Here is a 22,889-nt window from a genome sequence, read left to right as displayed (position 1 = left end):
CGCTGAAAGGTCTGATATATTCCTCATTTCATTGGATTTAGATTTTAGGTATCTATCATTTGATAGTGCTGAGTGACCTGACACTACTACTCCATACTTTAACAGCAGGTGGCTGAACACAAAAGGGCCCAATATTCCAGGACCCTAATCTAAAGTAGTGCACTTGAATAGGGGGCTATTTGGGAAGGAGCCTCTAACTGCCACTGCAGCAGGTCCTTCTGGACTCAGACCTAGCCAGAGATCCAGGATGTGTCCCTTAGCTCCACCAGAGTGCAGCCATTTAGGAAGTGAGCGAGAGGAACTCCCCTGGAGCCAGGCGCTGGAAGCCAAGCCCATGAGTCTGCAGAGGAATTCCCTCTGACACATGGCCCCGCCGCATTAATACACTCCCACCACAGCCAGGAGCTTGGATCTGGAAAAGCAGCCTGGAAATATCAGATTCCTTCCAAACAATTGTTTTTTGTTTTTTTTTCTCAACTGAGGCGGTGCGGTGCAGCCCTTCCCCGTGTGACCAAGCGCTGACACAGACACTTCCTCTCTGTGTTCTCCAACCCTTCCTTCCACAATAAGAACGAATGGGTGTGCCTTATTTGTAGCAGTATTTGGCTGGTCCCATAGGAGAACCCTGAAGGTGTTTACATGGAGGAAAGAAGTCTTTTTTATATCACCACATTAGACAAACATACCAAGGACAGTTCTGTGAGTGATTTAATGACAAGCATGTCTAATTTTGATTGTAGGGAAGCTCTTTTATTACTTAAAGTTGTCAAGACATAGCCAACTGATTGACAGCTATTAATAAAGTCGAAGGAAAACAGTCTGAGAAATCTCACATGCAAGGATCATAGAAACAAAAGACACGCTGGACCTATAACGTGTCTTCAAGGACCAGAGTATATTTCAAAAGTCTTCAAAAGGAACTTGGCAAGAGCAAAATTACTCTTCATATACATATCATAACTATCTTTACTTGTCAGGGGAGTTACAACATGTATATTTAGGTACATTAAATCACCTTGATCGGTCGTAATGAGGGATTAAAAAAAATGTATTGGGAGATGGGATAAGTTCACTACAGTGCTACAGTTTTATCTGTGTAATATATCATGAGCAGACAATTTCCAGGCCAAAATCTTTCAGATATTAACAAAGTAGGTGCTACAGTATAAGAGCTCTGGTTTATGGGGAGAGCACATTTGTCAATCTGTCAAGACAGACTTTTGAGTACTCTCACTGAACAAGATGGAAGCTTTGGTAGGGTTATTGTACCCGTTTTAATTAGATTTAAATCATTGTGCGAAGTAAATAAAAAAAATCTTAATTGTTTAAATCTTATCATTGAGATAACCGTATTCATGCATAGATCAATGGTATTCCTTTTCAGAAACCTTGCAGAAAAACCTGAAATTTTTTTAAATTAAAGCTAGCCGACTCCAAACTCCTTGTGGATTGGTGTATCAAATCCAAGAATCAATCAATCAATCAAATTTATTTATAAAGCCCTTTTTACAACAACAGTTGTCACAAAGTGCTTTACAGAGACACCGGCCTTAAACCCCAATGAGCAAACAACAGTAGTGTTGAATTTCATGTGGGCCTAAGGAAGCCTGGTGAATTTATTGCCCTAAATGAAGCCTCTCCTGGCTATACTAGTGATCATATCCCCCGTGTAACCCGAAAAGGAGGGGGTGTTGCTAATATTTTTGACATTAAATATAAATTTACTCTTAAACACATCGCTAGTTTTACTCATGAAAGTTAACCAGGCTGATATATCATTTTACATAGCTACTATTTACAGCCCCACCAGGCCATATACAATGTTCCTCAATGAGTTTCCAGAATTCTTGTCTAAGAATTGCTGGTAAGGCTGATAGTATTGCTGATAGTATTCAAATTTTTGGCGATGTCAAAGTTAATATGGAAAAGTCCAATGACCCTCTTCAAAAAGCCTTTGAAGCCATAATTGACTGAATGGATTTTGTCCAACATGTCTTAGGTCCAACGCACTGCCACAATCATACCTTAGATTTAGTCCTGTCACGAGAAATAGATATTGTAATAATTTCCAAAATCCTGGAATATCGTGAAAATGGCGCTCCACCAAGTTGGAAGTATTCACACTAGCCTGGATAGACAGTACACTATAATACCCAAAAGCACTCACACCTGCTCGATCAGCTTATTTCTCCAACCTGATTGAGGTGAACAAAAACAATCCAAAATATATCTTTGATACAGTTGCAAAGTTAACAAAAAAGCAATGCTCAACAAGTGAAATGGGTCTTCACTTTAGTTGTAATGAATACATGAACATCTTTGATGAAAAGTCATCACCATTAGAAAACAAATAACTGACTCCTCCTAACTATAAATAGTTATAGTCCCCAGTTGTCCTGAGAATGTACTGAACCTCCCTGACCTGGTGTCAAGGACGACACTTGAATTTTTTGATCCTGTATCGCTCGACATGTTCACTAAATTAGGAGCTATTTCTGGTGCTAGGTCAACCAATGTTGAACCTAATAAATTGCACCCTTTCATCCAGATGTGTACCAAACTCACTAAAAATTGCAGAAATTAAGCCTCTTCTAAACAAGTCTAATCTGGATCCAGTCGTATTAAACCAAGGCCGTAATTATAATATACATTGGGGGGGACATATCCCCCCAATATTAAAATATGCTCAAAATGTCCCCCTGAATATACTGATATTAAAAATATTAATAAAATAATAATGTGTTACGTAGACTATATCACTGTCGATTGTGATAGTTTTAACTACAATGTCAATACGTCATTTTGTGCAGGAACTGTAGCCTAATTGTGGAAATAACTAATATTTTGCTGAAAAGTGTCAGTAATTGTATGTGGAAACAAATGTTTTTGGTGAAAACAGCCCGATTTGTGAGTGCTAATCAATCAACCAACACTAATGTTAGCTACCACAGCTAACTTACCTAGAAAGTTAATTAGCCAGACATTCACCCAGCGACCAACAATTTTGCTCATGGGTGTATTCAGCGTTAATTATGTTATTTTTGTCATAAAGCCCACGTGAAGTCTGAGTAAAGTGTCAGTCATTTATGGTGCGCTGCATGTGTAATTTATGTAGCTTTTCTTTTTTGCATACTTGTATATTATACTGTATAGCTGTACTTGCTTATGATAAATAGCATTACTAATGTTTGTTTGATTAAAGTGCAAGCAGATTGATTACAGTCAGCTTTCATTCACAGTGATTGTCAATATGAGTAAGAGGAAGGGAGACAGTGACATTCGTCAGTTTTTTGGGCAACCTCAGAAAAGTGAGAGCAGTGAGAAAATGAGTGCCAGTCAGAAGACAAAACTACACAGTATTACAAGAGATTAGTCTATGTTTCTTCATATAATAATCATTGCCATTCAGATCAGAAATGGTTAGTAATCCATTCCAGAACTTGATGGCAAGAAACACCACTTGTTTACTGATAGTATTCATTTCAGGTTCACTCTGGTGCGTTCAGAGTAAAGACTGAACATGAGGATGCCGACAGGGCAGGGAGAGCAGGTGACATGGGGGTGAGCGAAAAAAGGAGGCCAATATCGAACATCCCATTCTTCTCAAAAAAGTGTTTCCCAAAAACTGAATGCCTTCCTGAAGACAAATAACCCCATCATTGCAATGAGACTGCACTTGTGAATGTCACGCCCTCCGCATCCACCTCCTCAGAGTCCAGGTCAGGCTCTCTCTCTCCTGTCTGTCTGTGTATGTGGGGCTTTCCCTCACTGCCCCTCAATCCTCCGGACCTGCTATTCATTCCCTCATCAGCCTGCCTTTAAATACCCTGGTTTCCGTCCGTACGGCGCTATATCGTTGTTATTGACTACTAGGTAGTAACGTTCACGGCCGCTCCAAACCATAGTTTGAGCACCCAGTTTAGTTATTCCTTCCTACTAACACTGTTTATTTCCCATTACCAAGATCCACCTTACCCAGCCTCCAAACACCTCCACCTGCCCTCCTGTTAGCCATCTGCTCTGGCTACCCGTTGTCCTGTCTGCCTCACCCTACCTACCTGCCCAGCCCCAACCCCTCTGGCCTGGCCTTAGTCCTTCCATCCCAGCCACCATTAAAACCCTTTTTGTTTCTCTGATTGTGTCTGGTGTCGTGCGCTTGGGCCCACTCGCGGCACGTAACAGTGAAGGTAACAAATTACCTTCTAATGGCCTCAGACAAAGGTTCCCCATCCGTCCTGTTACTTCTTGATCTTAGTGCTGCTTTTGACACTATTGATCACTCCCTTCTCTTGAAGGGAGACTGGAAACCCATATTGGGCAACGTGGACATGTTCTAGCCTGGTTTAAATCTTATTTCTCTGAAATATATCAGTTTTTATGTGTGGATGGCATATCCTCTGACAAATGAAAGGTATGTTTTGGTGTTGCTCAAGGCTTGGTTTTGGGCCTATTATTGTTCTCACTATATATGCGGCATCTGGGTGATGTAATCTAGAATCACACTGTAAATGTTCACTGTTATGCTGATGACATAGTTATAGATTTCGATGAAGCATAGAAAAGCCCCAAAATATGCTACTTTGGAAGCATGTGTTTCAGATATTAGGAAGTGGATGACAGAGAACTTCTTTCTTTTAAACTCAAGAAAAACAAAAATGTTTCTTTGTTTCTTGGGTTTTAGGACACAAGAAACAAAGAGCTTTGTTGGCAGATCCCACTGTGAACCTCGACGGCTGCATGGTCGTATCCCAAAAAAACTGTAAGAAACCTCAGCGTTTCCCTCAACCCTGACTCATTTGATGAACATATAAAATATATCTCCAGAGTTGCTTATTTTCATCTTCGGAACTTTCTATAAACAACTGATGCAGAAAAACGAATCCATGCTTTTGTTACTTCTAGATTAGATTACTGCAATGCTCTTCTTTCTGGTTACCGTGATAAATCAATAAATACACTTCAATTAGTGCTGCACACAGCTGCTAGAATCCCAACTAGAACTAAACATTTTTAACACATTACTCCAGTACTAGACTTTTTACACTGGCTGCCTGTTAGGCTTAGGGCTAATTTTAAAGGTTTTATTATTATACTATAAATCAATACATGGACTTGCGCCTACTTACCTTGCTGAAATGACCCAGCCATCCATACCTACACACAACCTTAGATCGCAAGATGCAGGCCGTCTAATTGTACCTAGAATTTCTAAACAAGCCAGATGCAGGGCCTTTTCTCATAAAGCTCCACTACTATAGAATGATTTGCCAATAAAGGTTAGAAATGCAGACTCAGTGCAAACTTTCAAGTGTCTACTAAAGACTCATCTCTTTAGCATGGTCTATGATTAAGTGTAGTCTGGCCCAGGGGTCTGAAGTTGACCAGAAAGGCTTGATACTGTCCACCCTTGCTATCTTGCCAGGTGGACTCTCATTGCCACTCGGATGCCCTCCCTCCGGTGCCATTCGGGGACGGAGTCACTGGCTTGTTGTCTCTTTGTTGAGCATATCATGCAATTGGGCTGAACTCTGCTGGCAATACTCAGCCTTAATATGTTCTCCCGGCACAGCCAGAAGAGGACTGGTCACCCCTCTGAGCCTGGTTCCTCTCTTTCTTCCAAAATGTCTGCTTTCTTAGGGACTTTTTCCTAACCACTGAAATTCAACACTATTGTTGTTTGCTCCTAGGGGTTTAAGGCTGAGTGTTTTGTAAAAGCACTTGGTGACAACTGCTGGTGTAAAAATAGCATTCAGGATATATTCAGACCCTTTCACTTTCTCCACGTTCTGTAAAACACTACATTTCTAATTGACTAAATATTTTTTTGAAATCTACACTCAATAACCTAATGCAAAACAAAAACATTATTTTAGAAATTTGTGGCAATTACCTAATGCCATAAAATAATTAAACAAAAAAAAGGAAACATCTCATGTACATAAATAGCTTCTCCAAATTGAGAACAGATGCACCCTTTTTACTTCAATCATTCTTGAGATGTTACTAGAACTTGATTCCACCTCTGGCAATTTAATTTGATTGGAAATGTTTTAGAATAAGGTCCTACACTTCATAGTCCATTTCAGAGCAAAAACCAAGCTATGCAGTCCATTGAGAGCTCCCAGAAACACAGCATGAAATGGAAGAAGTTTAGAACCACTTAACCCTTACTAGGGCTTGCCGTCTAGCCATAATAAGTAACTGGGCAAGAAGGATCTTGGTCAGGACAAAGAGCCCAATTGCCCCTCTAACCAATCAATCCAATTTTTTTATAAAGCCCTTTTTACAACAGCAGTTGTCACAAAGTGCTTTTACAGAAACACCCGGCCTTAAACCCCAAGGAGCAAACAACAGTAGTGTTGAATTTCAGTAGTGTTGAGATTCTCTGTAGAAATGGGAGACCTGGCCAGAAGGACAACCATCTCTACAGCACATGTCGATGAAGGATGATGGTGGGAGCATCATGCTAAGGGGATGCTTCTTCTGTAGGGACTGAGAAATTGGTCAGGAGTAAGGGAAGGATGAATGGAGCAAAATACGGATTTGAAGAAAGCACAGTCTGGATCAGGTTGAGGTCTCTTAGCACTACAATGACTCAAAGCATACAGCCAAGATAATGCTGGCTTTTCCAGCCATTTATTTTTAGTAAATTGGCAAACATTTTCCTACAATATTTTTGCTTTACCATTATGGGTATTATCTTGTGTAGGTATTATCTTGTGTAGGTCAATACAAATATATTTAATCAATTATAAATTAATTCTATAAAATAACTTCTGTTTGTCAAAAGAAATTCTGCATTTCGGATGTGCTTTTGTACACACCCACATAACGTCAATATTACAGGAGACATATTTTGGAGATTTCTGATATTACAAAGCAAAACTTCTGATGCCTCTTTAAAATATTTTTGTTTACGACATAAACCTAATCAACTATATTATTTGTGTTTGTTCAAAAACATTAAAGTTGATTAAAACAGCAATTTACATGACAGCAGTTTACAAGAATCTGAATAAAATATAACTATATTAATAATAATAATAATAATAATACATGGGATTTATATAGCGCTTTTCAATGACCCAAAGACGCTTTACAAAAACAAGCAAAACAAAGAACACTGAGAAATAAAATATACAACAACAAAGGGGCTATGGGAAGGCTTGTTTAAACAGAAATGGCTTAAGGCGTAGTCGGAAGGTGTTAAGAGAGTCAGAGTCAAGGATGGATTGTGGCAGTGAGTTCCAGAGCCGGGGAGCAACCCTGGAAAATGCCCTATCACCAAAGCTCCGTAGCTTGGATCTGGGGATGATGAGGTGGCCTGCTGTACAAGAGCGGAGTGAGCGTGAAGGTTGATAGTGTTGAAGAAGGTCCGAGAGGTAGGGGGGAGCAAGTTTGTGGAGGGCTTTGTAAGTCAGGAGGAGTATTTTGTATTCAATGCGCTGTTTGACAGGGAGCCAGTGAAGCTCACAGAGGATGGGGGTGATGTGCTGCCAGGACTTTGAATGAGTAAGAAGCCTCGCAGCAGAGTTTTGAACCATTTGGAGCTTATGGAGGTATGAGGAGTTGATGCCGGACAAGAGGGAGTTACAATAGTCAAGACGGGAGGAGATGAATGCATGAATCAGAGTTTCAGCTGCAGGTGGGGGGAGGGAGGATTTGAGTTTTGCAATGTTACGAAGATGAAAGAAAGATGATTTGACAGTATGTTTAATGTGTTGCTCGAAACAGAGGGTGGAGTCAAGGATGACCCCAAGGTTGCGAGCACAGGGGGAAGGAGAAACTACAGTGTTGTCAATGGTGAGAGAGAATGTGCCAGTTTTACTAAGGGTGGATTTGGTGCCAATGAGAAGAAGTTCTGTTTTTTCACTGTTGAGTTTGAGGAAGTTGTGATGCATCCATTTTTTTATTTCAGAGAGACATGATTCAATATGGGCCAGAGGTGGGTTGGTGAGAGACTTGGTGCTGAGATAAATCTGTGTGTCATCAGCGTAGCAGTGGAAATTAAGGTTGAAGTGGCGGAGGATCTGACCAAGGGGGAGGATGTAAATAATGAAGAGTAAGGGACCCAGAACAGAGCCCTGGGGGACCCCCTGCGTGACTGTAGATATTTCAGATTTTTGGTGACTGAGGGAGATGTAATGGGTTCGATTTGTGAGGTAGGTTGTCTATATTGTCTATATTTTACAGGAAAACAACACAACACAGGTCCTATGTGCTCTGGATCAGGTTTTCTTGGTGTGGTTCCAAGCGCAGAGCACGCTGGTTTAATTTAAAGGAGCAGGCAGAAAATTTGGAAAACAGACAGGGTCGGTTACAGAATGGCAGATCAGGCAACGGTACAGGCAATGAAAAGACTAGAGATCCCCAAAGGAACCCCTCCAGCCACTATTGCCACTCCTCCAATGCCAGTTTCATAGCAAATGGCTCTCTATTCTCCACATCGTAGATCTTTTCAGCTGCGGACAGTTTCTTTGAAAATAATGCACAGGGGTGTAGCTTAGGTGGTGTTCCAGACCGTTGGGATAGCACTGCCCCCACACCTACTTCAGAGGCGTTGACTTCCACGGCAAATGGTTGAGAGGGGTTTGATTGATGGAGGACAGGTGCAAATGTGAAAAAGTGCTTTAGGGTGTCAAAAGCGGCGAGGGCATTCTAGACATCTGGCTTGTGAGGGCAGTGAGGGGAGCAGCCGTGGAACTGAAACCGCAGACAAACCGCTGGTAATTGTTGGCGAACCCGACAAATCTTTGGAGTTCCTTGACAGTTTTGGGTTGTGGCCAGTGACGCACACCCTCCGGGTGTCAGCATGGAACACAATAAGTTAAATGTGGTGACATGGAAGGTGCTTGCCTTAACAAACAGCTGGTGTTCCTGTAGGCGGCACAGAACCCATTTGACATGGGTGATATGCTCAGAGAATGAGAATAGAGGAATATTTAATCAATGTCGATCATGTCCCGGAATATCTCATTCAAGATGAAGACCATCTTCCATTCGTCGCCTTCCCAAATGCAGACCAAGTTATATGCACTGTGCAGGTCAAGTTTAGTGTAGATGGTGGCCCGGCGTACTTGTTCTAACCCAGAAGGGATGAGAGGCAATGGGTACCAATGTTTAACAGTGATATCATTGAGGGCTCGATAGTCTATGCAGGGGCGTAGGCATCCATCCTTCTTGCCCACAAAAAAGAAACTGGATGGCGATGGGGAGGTGGATGTGCGGATGGACCCCTGTTGAAGAGCCTCATCGATATAGGTCATGGCCATGGTTCCCGGCAGCGACGGGGGGGGGGGGGGGGTTATGTTCTTCCTTTGGGAAGGGATGATTAATAGCGCAGATTGATGGCACAATCCCAGGAGCGATGTGGTTGTAGAGGCCGCCTTCTCCTTACTGAACAATAAGTAAAACTCATCGTACACAGATGGAACTGGGATAGGTGTACAGACGAGGCTCTCTTCGCAGAGGTGGTTTTGCAGGGCAGAGTTATGCAATGGGTTGAACAGGTGGGGCTCCAAGAGAGGAGATCTCCTTTTCTCCAGGAGATCATGGGGTCATGGAGGTGAAGCCAAGGGTGGCCAAGGACCAAAGGATCACAAGTCGAGGACAGTACCAAAAGCTGTATAGTTTTAGTGTTAACTTAGCCGATTTGGAAGAAGATCTTGCCCGTCAGGTGCGTCACGTATCCGGTACCCAGGGGCTGGCAGTCTAAGGAGTTAATTCTTAAAGAAGGACACACAATGGCCCTTTATATTTACTGAGACGTTGTTGACAGAAAGCTGGGCTGGCACATAAAATTGCCTCTGAGTAATAGTAAACGCTAGGACTCCACCTACCTGGGCACCGGGTGGTTGGCGAGAGTTGTCTCACCGGGGAGGTCGAATGGGGCAGCAGATCAGCAGATGGCGATTGTCTACACAATATAGGCAAAGCCGCTCCTGGAGAGGGGATAACGGCCCAGTTGCATAGGTTCCAGTTCAGTCACTGGGGAAACTGGTGGACTGGGTGTAAGCTGCCCCCTGGGTCTGGCCAACAGGTGGTCGTCTGTGGTCGGCCAACAGGTGGTCAAGGGAGGTGGACACATTGATGTATTCCTGTAGGCAAGCCAGCTCTGCTTGGAGGTCTCTGGAGAGACAAGATGGTAAGCAGGGCGGCCTCACTCAATCCGCTACCAGCTGTGAGGGTGCAAAATTCAAGTGCGTAATTTGCCTCAGCTCGCACAGCTGGGGTGTAATTTGCCTCAGCTCGCACACCTGGTACCCAGTACTCCAGCCGGATGCGGGTTGTCAAACACCTCCTTGAAATGTGCACGGAACTTTGATTCAGAGGTTAATTCCGGGGAACCCACTGTCCATAGGGTTGTGGCCCAATCAAAGGCCTTGCCCGTGTGTAGGGACAGCATAAAATCCACTTTGACTCTTTTACTTCAGAATTGGCTGGGGTGGTGGTCAATTTACAGGGAACATTGCATCAGGAACCCATTACACTTCCCTGGAGCACCATCATACTTGTTGGGCATGGAAATGAAGGGTGGATTAGGGGAAGGCGCTAGAGTACCTGAAGGAGAAGGAACAGGGAGTGACTGGCGTGGCAAAGCTCCTCAATCCTTTCCTCCTGTTCTGTGAGGCATGCTTGCAGCTCCGCTGGATTCTTCTGAGGTTTGGGTGAGGAATTCTGTAAGAACACGACACAGGCAGGTGGTCTGGTTCCAAGCACGGAGCGCGCAGGTTTAATTTAAAGGAGCAGGCAGAAATCATGGTCAGGAAAACAGGCAGGGTCGGTTACAGAATGGCAGATCAGGCAATGGTACAGGCAAAGACAAGACTAGAGATCGATGGTAGGGCAAGGGACTGGCTCTAAAACTCGGTAAACAGATGGTCAACAAAAGGGATTCACAGAGAAAAGGCTTAGTAGAGTTGTAGCACACAAACAATACCTCATGACGACCCTAACAAAACCAACTGAATAAATAGGGTGCTAAAAAAGACACAGGTGCAAACCATAATACAGGACAAGCTATTTTCAAACACAAAAGACAAAAACAAAACAAAACTGTCTATGTTCGAAAACAGAAGCAAAAAAACGAAAAGGAACCTAACAGAACCTCACAAACATTATCTTCTGCTTTGTTTATAGAGCTCCGGAAAATATTAAGACACCACTGTACCTTTTTCTTTCCTTTCTAAAAAAGTTGAAAAGGAAAGTTTTGAGTGGTCTCTTAATTTTAACCCTTCTGTTCCTCGCTCAAAACCCTCCTTTTCGACTTTTTTGGAAAGGAAAGAAAAGGGTGCAGTGGTCTCTTAATTTTCTCTGGAGCTGTATATAAAGGAGGAAATAGTAAGATAATATCTTGAGGACGTGAACCTAGCAGCCCTCTAGGAAACAACTAAATTCCTTGTAATCAAACAAAAATCTACAGATACATGCCCAACACCAAATCCGCTGGATTATTTACTCAGTGTGTTACATTTAACTCTGGTTCTGTAGATCCAACACTGCTGTAGCAAGATACATTTCTCAATCATTCTGCTTGCTGCTGTTGCCATGGACAACATTTTATTGTGTTGCCACATTCCATGTTAGGGATCTAATTGAACAATTCTAATTGTGTATCTGTGTATGTTTTGCAGTGATTCAGTCACCCTGCCCTCAACAAATCACTAAAAATAAACTTCCATAACCATAACAAGGCAACAGCTGAAGCATGTGGATCTTGTGATTTTTACAATGTTTAACACAAAATATGTCAATAGAGATTTTTAGTTGTTCAAAACAAACACACCAGATGCAAATTTCTTGTGTCAATGGCATGGACTGCTTCTGAAGGAATATGGAAAAAACAATGACTCAGCATGGCTAGTGATACAAAAACCAGTCACATCATTTACAATCCGAAACAACAATTTATACATTGTTGTATAACATTTTTATATAACATATATATAGCTCCACCTCCATTCAGAGACCACTCCTAATTTTTCCCTTAATCAGCATCTCTACATGTATGGCAGCCATTCCATTCAAGTGTCTGTTAAATTCCAACACAGGCACACCTCATTTTACTTAATGAGGTACCGATTAGGTGAATACCTGAACCAAATCTAATTTAACGAGGAAAAGTATAAAAACCACTGCTGTTGACATGTTGTCATCATTATCCTCTTGCAATAGGACCAGCTGGATGGCAAAAACATTGCAAGTAGTACCTCAAAGGTAATTTGAATAAAAAAAATACTATTCAGCATGACAAAAGAGTTGAAAAGAAAAGTTTTGAGTGAGGAAAAGAAGGGTTAAATTCTGGCTTTACTGGCAGAGGGATGCAGTGAGAGTCCGGTGGCTTCCATCCTAAAAATGTCAAAGACAGCGGTTCATAAGAACAAGGTCAAGCAACAGACATTGGGGACAACAAATCTACAGACTGGCCGTCAACTAATTTTAATATCACTCAACAACAGTAGGATGACATCAAGTGACCTACAAAAAGAATAGTAAACAGCAGCTGGGGTGAAGTGCACGGCGAGGACGGATCGAAACAAGCTCCTAGGGGCAGGGCTGAAGTTGTGAAAAGCTAGAAAAAAGCCCTTCATTTATGAGAAGCAAAGAGCCAGGCTGAAGTTTGCAAAAGACCATTAGGATTGGACCGTTGAGGAATGGAGTAAGGTCATCTTCTCTGACAAGTCACACCTGGTCGTCTAATGGTTAGACGGAAACCTGGAGAGGCCTACAAGCCACAGTGTCTCGCACCCACAATGACATTTGGTGGAGGATCAATGATGATCTGGGGACGCTTCAGCAATGCTGGAATCGGGCAGATTTGTTTTTATGAAGGGCGCATGAATCAAGCCGAGTCCGAGGTTATCCTGGAAGAACACCTGCTTCCTTCTGCTCTGACAATGTTCCCCAACTCTGAGAACAGTTTTTTCCAGTAGGAAAAAATGCCACACAGCCAGGTCAATCAAGGTGTGGATGGAGGACCACCAGATCAAGACCCTGTTATGGCCAGCCCAATCTTCAGACCTGAACCCCATTGAAAACCTCTAGAATTTGATCAAGAGGAAGATGGATGGTCACAAGCCATCAAACAAAGCCGAGCTACTTGAATTTTTGTGCCAGGAGTGGCATAAAGTCAACCAACAGCAATGTGACAGACTGGTGGAGAGCATGCCAGGATGCATGAAAGCTGTAATAAAAAAGCTGGTTAATTCCAACAAATATTGCTATCTGACCTCTTCATAACTCTTCTCATTATTATTTTGTGGCTGAAAAATGAATATGAATTTGTTTTCTGTGCATTATTTGAGGTCTGAAAACAATGCATATTTTTTTGGTTATTTTGACCAGTTGTAATTTTCTACAAATAAATACTCTAAATGACAATATTTTTATTTGGAATTTGGGAGTAGTTTATAGAATAAAACAAAACTGTTCATTTTACTCAAACACATACCTATGAATAGTAAAACCAGAGAAACAATAATTTTGCAGTGGTCTCTTAATTTTATCCAGAGCTGTATATACATATATATATCATGGGGCCACCGACCCCATTTTGATATCTAAAAATTCTCGTGACCCCAACCATGTGAAGAAAATGTATATCATTGAGGCTATGAGAGTCAATTGTAAAACTTTTTCCCCCGACCCCATTTCCATATCAGGTGACCCCATATGGCAATGCGACCCCTAGTTTGGGAACCTCTGATATATATATCAGAGGTTAACACACACACATATACAATGTACAGTGGGGAGAACAAGTATTTGTTACACAGCCGATTTTGCAGGTTTTCCCACTTACAAAACATGTAGAATTTTTATCATAGGTACTCTTCAACTGTGACGGCAGGCGCGCAGATGGCACTAGGGACTTTTTCAGATTCATAGAGACCTGATCCGTCCCCCGCCCTCACTATCGCTACGAAAGGCAAAAGAAATCGGTAAAACAGAGGACTAACCAGTGTTTACACTCACTCTCTCTGTATGTGTGCTACGACTCCTGAGTGACGCGTCGCCGGGGTCCTATGACGAGCTGGTAGGTGCCTCAATCGTGCCTGTAGGAGCGGTAACCGGTTACCATAGTGATCATATACCATCTATGACTGAGCTGAGTCTGTGATTTTCTGATCTGAATCGACTGTATAAATGCCACATAAAGACAATGAAGAGACAAAAAACAATCACCTTGTTTTTTCAAAAACCAAACAATGTAAATATCCTATGCCTGTTGACTTTCCCAGATGTGGCAGATTAGATTTGTTAAGGGGAATAGCTAGTCTGACAATAATGGCAAGGAGGCTTTTGCACTTAGCAAACACAGCAAAATGTGGAGACCATAAATATGCATTTAGGTGAGTGGAAAGAAGCAAATAATGAATGAACACAAAAAGAATGGTTGGATAAATCATACAATTTATCATCGTCAGGAAATAATGTTTAATCTTATCATTTAACCCATTGTACTGTATAAATTGACTGAAGTATGTTCACTGTCGTGTAAGCCACTATAAAAATAATTATAACAAGTAAATTTGTGTGGTGCAAAGTGTATGCAAACAACAAATAAAGGCCTACATAAACTTATAGCAGGAAATCATGTTTTTTTTTTATTGTACGGAGAAACAGAGGATATAGATTCTTAAATGAAATTAAATATGATGAAAAACATTTCTTAATAAGTCATACATCATTTGAAATATATTTCTAATCTATAAATTGCAACAAACTTGTAATTAACACTTACATTTAAAATTTTGAGTTATTCTTAGACATTAATTCTCAGGAATATGTTGTATTTCACATTGTTTTGAAATTCTATAAAGGTATAGAGGGTTAACTGAAATTATAAGATTTAAAATGTTGTCCTCCTGGCCTGCAGGCAATTTCTGATGACAGTAAGGCAGGCCCAAGTCAGTCAAGTGAGGATCTGCAGGAGGGCAGCCACAGTAGATAAAGACAGCTTTTGAGTTCAAATCATTAGCCCAAATTACGCAAAGTAACTACTTGAGCACTAGTTAAAGCCCAAATTACAGCTGACAGCTTGGTCCCCCCCAGTTAAAAAATCATATCTGCGCCCTGTGTGACGGAATGACGGAATCTAAACAAAAAGTCAGAAAATCACATTGTATGATTTTTTATTAATTAATTAGCATTTTATTGCATGACATAAGTATTTGATACATCAGAAAAGCAGAACTTAATATTTGGTACAGAAACCTTTGTTTGCAATTACAGAGATCATACGTTTCCTGTAGTTCTTGACCAGGTTTGCACACACTGCAGCAGGGATTTTGGCCCACTCCTCCATGCAGACCTTCTCCAGTTCCTTCAGGTTTGGCGCTGTTGCTGGGCAATACAGACTTTCAGCTCCCTCCAAAGATTTTCTATTGGGTTCAGGTCTGGAGACTGGCTAGGCCACTCCAGGACCTTGAGATGCTTCTTACGAAGCCACTCCTTAGTTGCCCTGGCTGTGTGTTTCCGGTCGTTGACATGCTGGAAGACCCAGCCACGACCCATCTTCAATGCTCTTACTGAGGGAAGGAGGTTGTTGGCCAAGATCTCGCGATACATGGCCCCATCCATCCTCCCCTCAATACGGTGCAGTCGTCCAGTCCCCTTTGCAGAAAAGCATCCCCAAAGAATGATGTTTCCACCTCCATGCTTCACGGTTGGGATGGTGTTCTTGGGGTTGTACTCATCCTTCTTCTACCTCCAAACACGGCGAGTGGAGTTTAGACCAGAAAGCTCTATTTTTGTCTCATCAGACCACATTACCTTCTCCCATTCCTCCTCTGGATCATCCAGATGGTCATTGGCAAACTTCATGGGGCCTGGACATGCGCTGGCTTGAGGAGGGGGACCTTGCGTGCGCTGCAGGATTTTAATCCAAAACGGCGTACTGTGTTACTAATGGTTTTCTTTGAGACTGTGGTCCCAGCTCTCTTCAGGGCATTGACCAGGTCCTGCCATGTAGTTCTGGGCTGAGCCCTCACCTTCCTCATGATCATTGATGCCCCACGAGGTGAGATCTTGAATGGAGCCCCAGACTGGGGAGCTTGACCGTCATCTTGAACTTCTTCCATTTTCTAATAATTGCGCCAACAGTTGTTGCCTTCTCACCAAGCTGCTTGCCTATTGTCCTGTAGCCCATGCCAGCCTTGTGCAGGTCTACAATTTTATCCCTGATGTCCTTACACAGCTCTCTGGTCTTGGCCATTGTGGAGAGGATGGAGTCTGTTTGATTGAGTGTGTGGAAGGGTGTCTTTTATACAGGTAACGAGTTCAAACAGGTCCAGTTAATACAGGTAATGAGTGGAGAGCATAAGGGCTTCTTAAAGAAAAACTAAAAGGTCTGTGAGAGACGGAATTCTTACTGGTTGGTAGGTGATCAAATAGTTATGTCATGCAATAAAATGCAAATTAATCATTTAAAAATTGTACAATGTGATTTTCTGGATATTTTCTTTAGATTCCGTCTTTCACAGTTGAAGTGTACCTATGATGAAAAATGACTGACCTCTACAAGCTTTGTAAGTAGGAAAACCTGCAAAATTGGCAGTGTATCAAATTCTTGTTCACCCCACTGTATATACATATACAGCTCCAGAACAAATTACGAGACCACTGCACATTTTTCTTTCCTTTTCAAAAACGTTTTGAGTGAGGAAAAGAGGCATTCAATTTGCAGTGGTCTCTTAATTTTAACACTCAAAAAGTTTTTCCGGAGCTGTATATATGTGTATGTATGTATGTATAATATTTTTCAAGGGATTTCTTTCATTGATTATGGTCACTTTTCAAAGTATTTTTTTACATTTCTAAGGAACAGTATGCACCAAGTGTGACAATTCTATATGAATGATTATGGATATTATGTACTTAACGGCTTAATTAGATTTTCTTAATGTCTAATGTTACAGTTACAGTTAGTCATGGCAGGAAGCAGAAACTGGAATTGAAAATCCTTGAACCCGTTTCCTGTCCTGTGGAGGCTTCCAGGAACAGCTGTAGGTGACTGATAGAGCCGAGAGTGGCAACCTGATTTCAGCCTCCAGGAATCGAGGGCAAAATGAGGAGGAACTTCTAAACAATTAGCAGGATAGTGCTGCTAGCCTCATTAAGTGGTCCGGAACATCAACAAACCAGCAGATTATTGTTTTTGTCAACACAATATGGTTGTACTATAAGACAAACAGACCACCAACAAGCTAAGCTTTTGAGGCTATAAATAATAATTAAAAAGTAGCCCTGAGAAGAAACGGAGACCGGCTGCACACACACACACACACACACACACACAAACACACAGTAAAATTACATACTTAAATACAATGTACTTTTGCATAATTTTGTATCTAGTTAAATGAATCATATGTAATAAGATGCAAGTACTTTTATAAAATGTAACTTTTATCTGTTGTTGTTTATTTACTTTAATTGACTGTACTGACTGTAAATCAGCTCCTAAAATGGGTAGCTTAGTTGGTATATGGTGGCGATCAGAACACTTGCGTGGCTTGCAGGTTTGTATAGATACATAAAAAAGTATAGATAAATATGCACTCATTACAATAATTAGCTCTGGGAAAGAGCATCTGCTAAACTCAAATGTTCTTATGTGACTTATGTTACATTTAAAAAATCAGCATGTGCAATAAATTCTGGGTATTATCATTCTTATGAGCTTTACCCCCAAAAAAGACCACACCTAGAAAAGTATTTTAGAAAATACAGCCCTCTAAAGTATCTTGTTATAAAATCATTTTGATTGTAGATCAGGCCAGTTATATACAAATGACAAAATACTCTCAAATACAGAAATACTGCCCTTCCCAGTGCCTGCACACTCACACGTTACCCACACTATCGTTATATATCTGGGGTGTGCCACAAGCCGCAAGATGTTTTTGGCCAGTGGGCTGGGTCTCCTGCTGTGTTACTGTTATTCAGCCTCTAGTGAGGCTGGGTAGTTCAGCAGGTCCTCATGCACTATGCCAATGATAATACAGTTCCAACCAGGTATTGATGCAAATTGCCTGAATGGCTGTTAAACATTTAAATATAGGAAAAGAAGAGCGAGAGAGTAAGGAATTGACTCACTGTACAAAATGTTTCCATGCACACAACATTGCATCTTGAGAGATGAAAATGGAGGAAGAGTGAGTGAAATAGAGCGTTATATCTGTGAACAATTTAAAACTAGTTTGGCCGTATGCAAACTATAAACTTGATTAATTGTTTAACAGCCTTAAAATCTTGTGGGCGGAATAAACTACATTTGAAAAGTGGTATATCTCTTGAAGATATACCACTTTTGTCAAAAATGTACTATGGCCTAGGTAGAAATTACAGTTTGAACCTTTGTAATATGTATTAGTATATACAGTTGTGGTCAAAAGTTTTGAGATTAACACAAATATATTTTCACAAAGTCTGCTGCTGCAGTTCTTATGACGGTAATTTGCATATACTCCAGAATGTTATGAAGAGTGATCAGATGAATTGCAATTAATTGCAAAGTCCCTCTTTGCCATGAAAATTAACTTAATCCCCAAAATACTTTTCCACTGCATTTCAGCCCTGCCACAAAGGGACCATCTGACATCATGTCAGTGATACCCTCATTAACACAGGTGAGAATGTTGACGAGGACAAGGCTGGAGATCACTCTGTCATGCTGATTGATTTAGAATAACAGACTGGAAGCTTTAAAAGGATGGTGATGCTTGAAATCATTGTTCTTCCTCTGTTAACCATGATTACCTGCAAAGAAACATGCCGTCATCATTGCTTTGCACAAAAAGGGCTTCAGAGGCAAGGATATTGCTGCTAGTAAGATTGCACCTAAATCAACCATTCATCAGTTCATCAAGAACTTTAAGGAGAGAGGTTCAATTGTTGTGAAGAAGGCTTCAGGTCACCCAAGAAAGTCCAGCAAGCGCCAGGACCGTCTCCTAAAGTTGATTCAGCTGCTAATCGTAGAGCTTGCTCAGGAATGGCAGCAGGCAGGATTGAGTGAATCTGCACGCACAGTGTGGCAGCAGGCAGGAGGATGGCCTGCTGTCATGAGGGGCAGAAAATAAGTTACTTCTCTCCAGGAAAAACATCAAGGACAGACTGATATTCTGCAAAAGGTACAGGGATTGGACTGCTGAGGACAGGGGACAACTGGCCTGTTGTCAGGCCATCGTTAATGTTGAACCCTGCCCGCTCCACCTCCTTCTTTGGTATCCATCTCTACTATTACTGCCTTTCGGCCTTGAATTCACAGGAACAGTACAGTGACCTGGTCCTCTACTCTTCCAATTCCTCAGGACCACAGTGGGAGGAGGTCATGGTTTCATGCAGGATCCAGACCACTGCAGCGTTTGTAGCCATGTAGCCTCCCTCCATTGCACAAAGCCTCTGGAGGGATAGACGTATAGCCCAGGCTCAGGGCCAGACTAATCTAGACAAAGTTTCCATGAGGAAAGTGATTTAGAATTGTATTTAATGTATCCTTTTCACGCTGAAAATCAGTGATACTGTTTTTATGCTCAGTCCACTGTTCTTATTTGTTTTTATATATTATATGTATATTATATATACTCAGCAAAAAAAGAAACGCCCTCTGACTTTCAACTGTTTTTACTTTCAGTAAACTTAATGTGTGTAAATATTTGTATTAACACTAAAAGAGTCAACACCATAAGACATAAACTAAAAATGTTTCACAGACATGTGACTAACAGAAATGTGTCCCTGAATGAAGGGAGGCTCAAAATCAAAAGTATGCAGCGTTGTTGCTTGTGATGTCTGGTAAGGACCTGCCATACAACAGGCCTACAAGCCCTCAGTCCAGCCTCTCTCAGCCTATTGCGGACAATCTGAGCACCGATGGAAGGATTGTGTGTTCCTGGTGTGACTCGGGCAGTTGTTGTGGCCATCCTGTACCTGTCACTCAGGTGTGATATTCGGATATACCGAATCTGTGCAGGTGTTGTTACACGTGGTCTTCCACTGCGAGGATGATCAGCTGTCCTTCCTGTCTCCCTCTAGCGCTGTCTTAGGCGTTTCACAGTGCGGCCACATCAGCAGTCCTCATGCCTCCCTGCAGCATGCCTAATGCACGTTTACGCAGATGAGCAGGGACCCTGGGCATCTTTCTTTGGGTGTTTTTCACAGTCGGTAGACAAGTCTCTTTAGTGTCCTGCATTTTTGGAACTGTGAACTTAAATGCCTACTCTCTGTAAGCTGTTAATGTCTTAACGACCATTCCACAGGTGCATGTTAATTAATTGAGTATGGTTAATTGAACATGCATGGAAAACATTGTTTAAACCCTTTACAATGAAGATCTGTAAAGTTATTTGGATTGTTGAAATACACAGTCCTGAAAAAGGGACGTTTCTTTTTTTGCTGAGTATATATATTTATTTTGTAGAAACTGTTGCACCAACTGGCCAGAACACCTTCCTTGTTTGCTGTGAAACTTATTTGGCAATAAAACACATTCTGATTCTGAATGTATGGGCTTTCCAGTAGGGTATTCACACAAACTCTGAACTACTGTATCGCACCCTTTTATACCAATTAAATGACTAAAATCTGATGAGAATGCAAATTTACCATTACTGAAATTAAATGACAATAAGTTAGTCCATTGCAAACTTGTGTACATACCAAAAATAAAAGACTAAATTTGTCTATAAGTGAGCTTTAAAATTCAAATGCAACAGTGCCAAAAACATTAAATTAATTGAGAAACCACTCTAGACTGGACTGCTTAGTATGCACAAAACAGAAAAATTTGTTTTTTGAATGTAATTGGAGCCCTTCTCCTCAGAAGCACATCCTGTCCACATCACTTGGACTATACAACTCCTAGTCCAAACCCACCAATGTTCACACGAAATACAATCCCTGATAAATGTGGACCTGATTGTTGGAGTGGAGGATCTCATATTACAGTATGAACTCTGGTGTTGAAATCCCCAAGGCAGACAGACACAGAGAGACAGATCAGGCAGTGTGGTATTTACCCAGACTAGGATATTGGAAATGTTAAGAAGTAGCTCCAGAATACAATACAATCCATCAGGAAGCCCCTGCCCAAGCCAGCCAGACAGTTGGGCTCAGTTCAGCTCAGTCGGGGGAAGAGGCCGGGTTTGGTTTGGTACAATTCCCATCCCATCAAAGAGTTCTACTTTCATAGCTGCTGGTTAGCAACTCTCCCATCTCCAGCTCTGAAGAACGGTATCGTCCCCGTGATTGATATAAAGCGAGGCAGTGCTGTTCTCTAGCTAACCCTGGGGAAGATAATTTATCCCATTTATTTCAAATCAGCAGCAGAGAACCTTTAGTGGTGGTGAACACTGGAGTACCAGAACAGTGAGATCATAAAAGTGTGCTTCTAAAAATCCCCAGCTTGCAGTCTGCAGTCTAGGAGGACTGAAAGGAGGAGACAAGGAAAGATGTTTATTTTATCAGTGGGCTTTGAAAAGGGATGGCCTCATTCAGGGTCTTCAAAGTACAATATTTCAACCACAGACCTACCAGAGTTCTATGACGTAATTATTAATCCCTGTTCTAGTTGGCTGAGCACTGGGAGAATCAGGACCAGAGGGTGTTAATTGTTAATGATCACATGTAGCTCAATCGGTAGAGCATGGTCCTTGCAACGCCAAGGGTTCTGAGTTTGAGCACATGGGGCCAGCATTAGAATTTTTGTTATAATGCACTCACTAATGTAAGTCTTTCCAAATAATTTAAATGTAAAATGTAATCCTGGCCTTTTTCAAGTAGTTTATAGTAACAACTAAAAACAATTTCTAAGCAGCTGGCCTATAGAACGCATTATTAACTGACTGCGTAAGCATAGCCAAGAAGAGTGAATGTCTCTGATTAAGTGACTGACTCTGTGACTAACTGACTACACATTGTTACATTTCATAGTGTGCAGCGATATGTCTCTTTGTTTACAGCTTTTAGCTGTTTCAGTTTCTTCTTCTTTTTTGATTCTGGCCTAATACATACATCACTGCCCTTTGCGTTAGTTTTACGTCCAAGTATGTTGGCAAGCATCTACATCTGCGAACACCTGCAGACAAGGCCTGTTCATGCCTGCAGACGTTGTTGCGGAACTAGTGTTATAGAAATGTACTGAGCTGATGTTTTGGTTCATTTGACCATTGTGTAGGGGAGTGAAACTAGCAGAGTTCTGGTTTGATAGTAAAGTACTGAGTCCATGTACTGTATGTAGACAGTTGGAAAATGCAGGATGTATTTGGAGAGCTAAAGTTGTGCTCATAAATTTGCATACCCTGGCAGAAATTGTGAAATTTTGCCAAGATCATGCAAAACAAAAATTTTATTTAAGGATAGTGATCATACGAAACCATTTTTTATCACATAGTTGTTTGGCTCCTTGGTAAATCATAATGATAACAGAAATCACCCAAATGGCTCTGATCAAAAGTTTACATACCCTTGAATGTTTGGCCTTGTTACAGACTGATTGATTGAGATACACAAGGTAACACACACACAGGTGAAAATGGCAATTAAAGGTGAATTTCCCACACCTGTGGCTTTTTAAATTGCAATTAGTGTCTGTGTATAAATAGTCAATGAGTTTGTTAGCTCTCACATGGATGCGCTGAGCAGGCTAGATACTGAGCCATGGGGAACAGAAATTAACTGTCAAAAGACCTGTGTAACAAGGTAATGGAACTTAATAAAGATGGAAAAGGATATAAAAAGATATCCAAAGCCGTGCAAATGCCAGTCAGTACTGTTCAATCACTTATTAAGAAGTGGAAAATCTGGAGATCTCTTGATATCAAGCCAAGGTCAGGTAGACCTAGGTGTCCAAACCATTACACGGAGGGCCGTGTGTCTGCAGGTTTTTG

The 22,889-nt window shown here is 41.4% G+C and overlaps 1 protein-coding gene across 2 annotated transcripts in view; it reads right to left on the bottom strand.

The window, feature by feature from the left end:
- Positions 1-22,889, bottom strand: part of LOC105031624 (nuclear factor of activated T-cells, cytoplasmic 1) — a 130,797-nt gene that overhangs the window by 2,479 nt on the left and 105,429 nt on the right. The window lies entirely within an intron of this gene.

The sequence above is a fragment of the Esox lucius genome, chromosome 10, assembly GCF_011004845.1.
Source record: "Esox lucius isolate fEsoLuc1 chromosome 10, fEsoLuc1.pri, whole genome shotgun sequence".
NCBI lineage: Eukaryota > Metazoa > Chordata > Actinopteri > Esociformes > Esocidae > Esox > Esox lucius.
The sequence above is the reverse complement of the archived record's forward strand: the minus strand, read 5'-3'. Positions and strand labels throughout refer to the sequence as shown.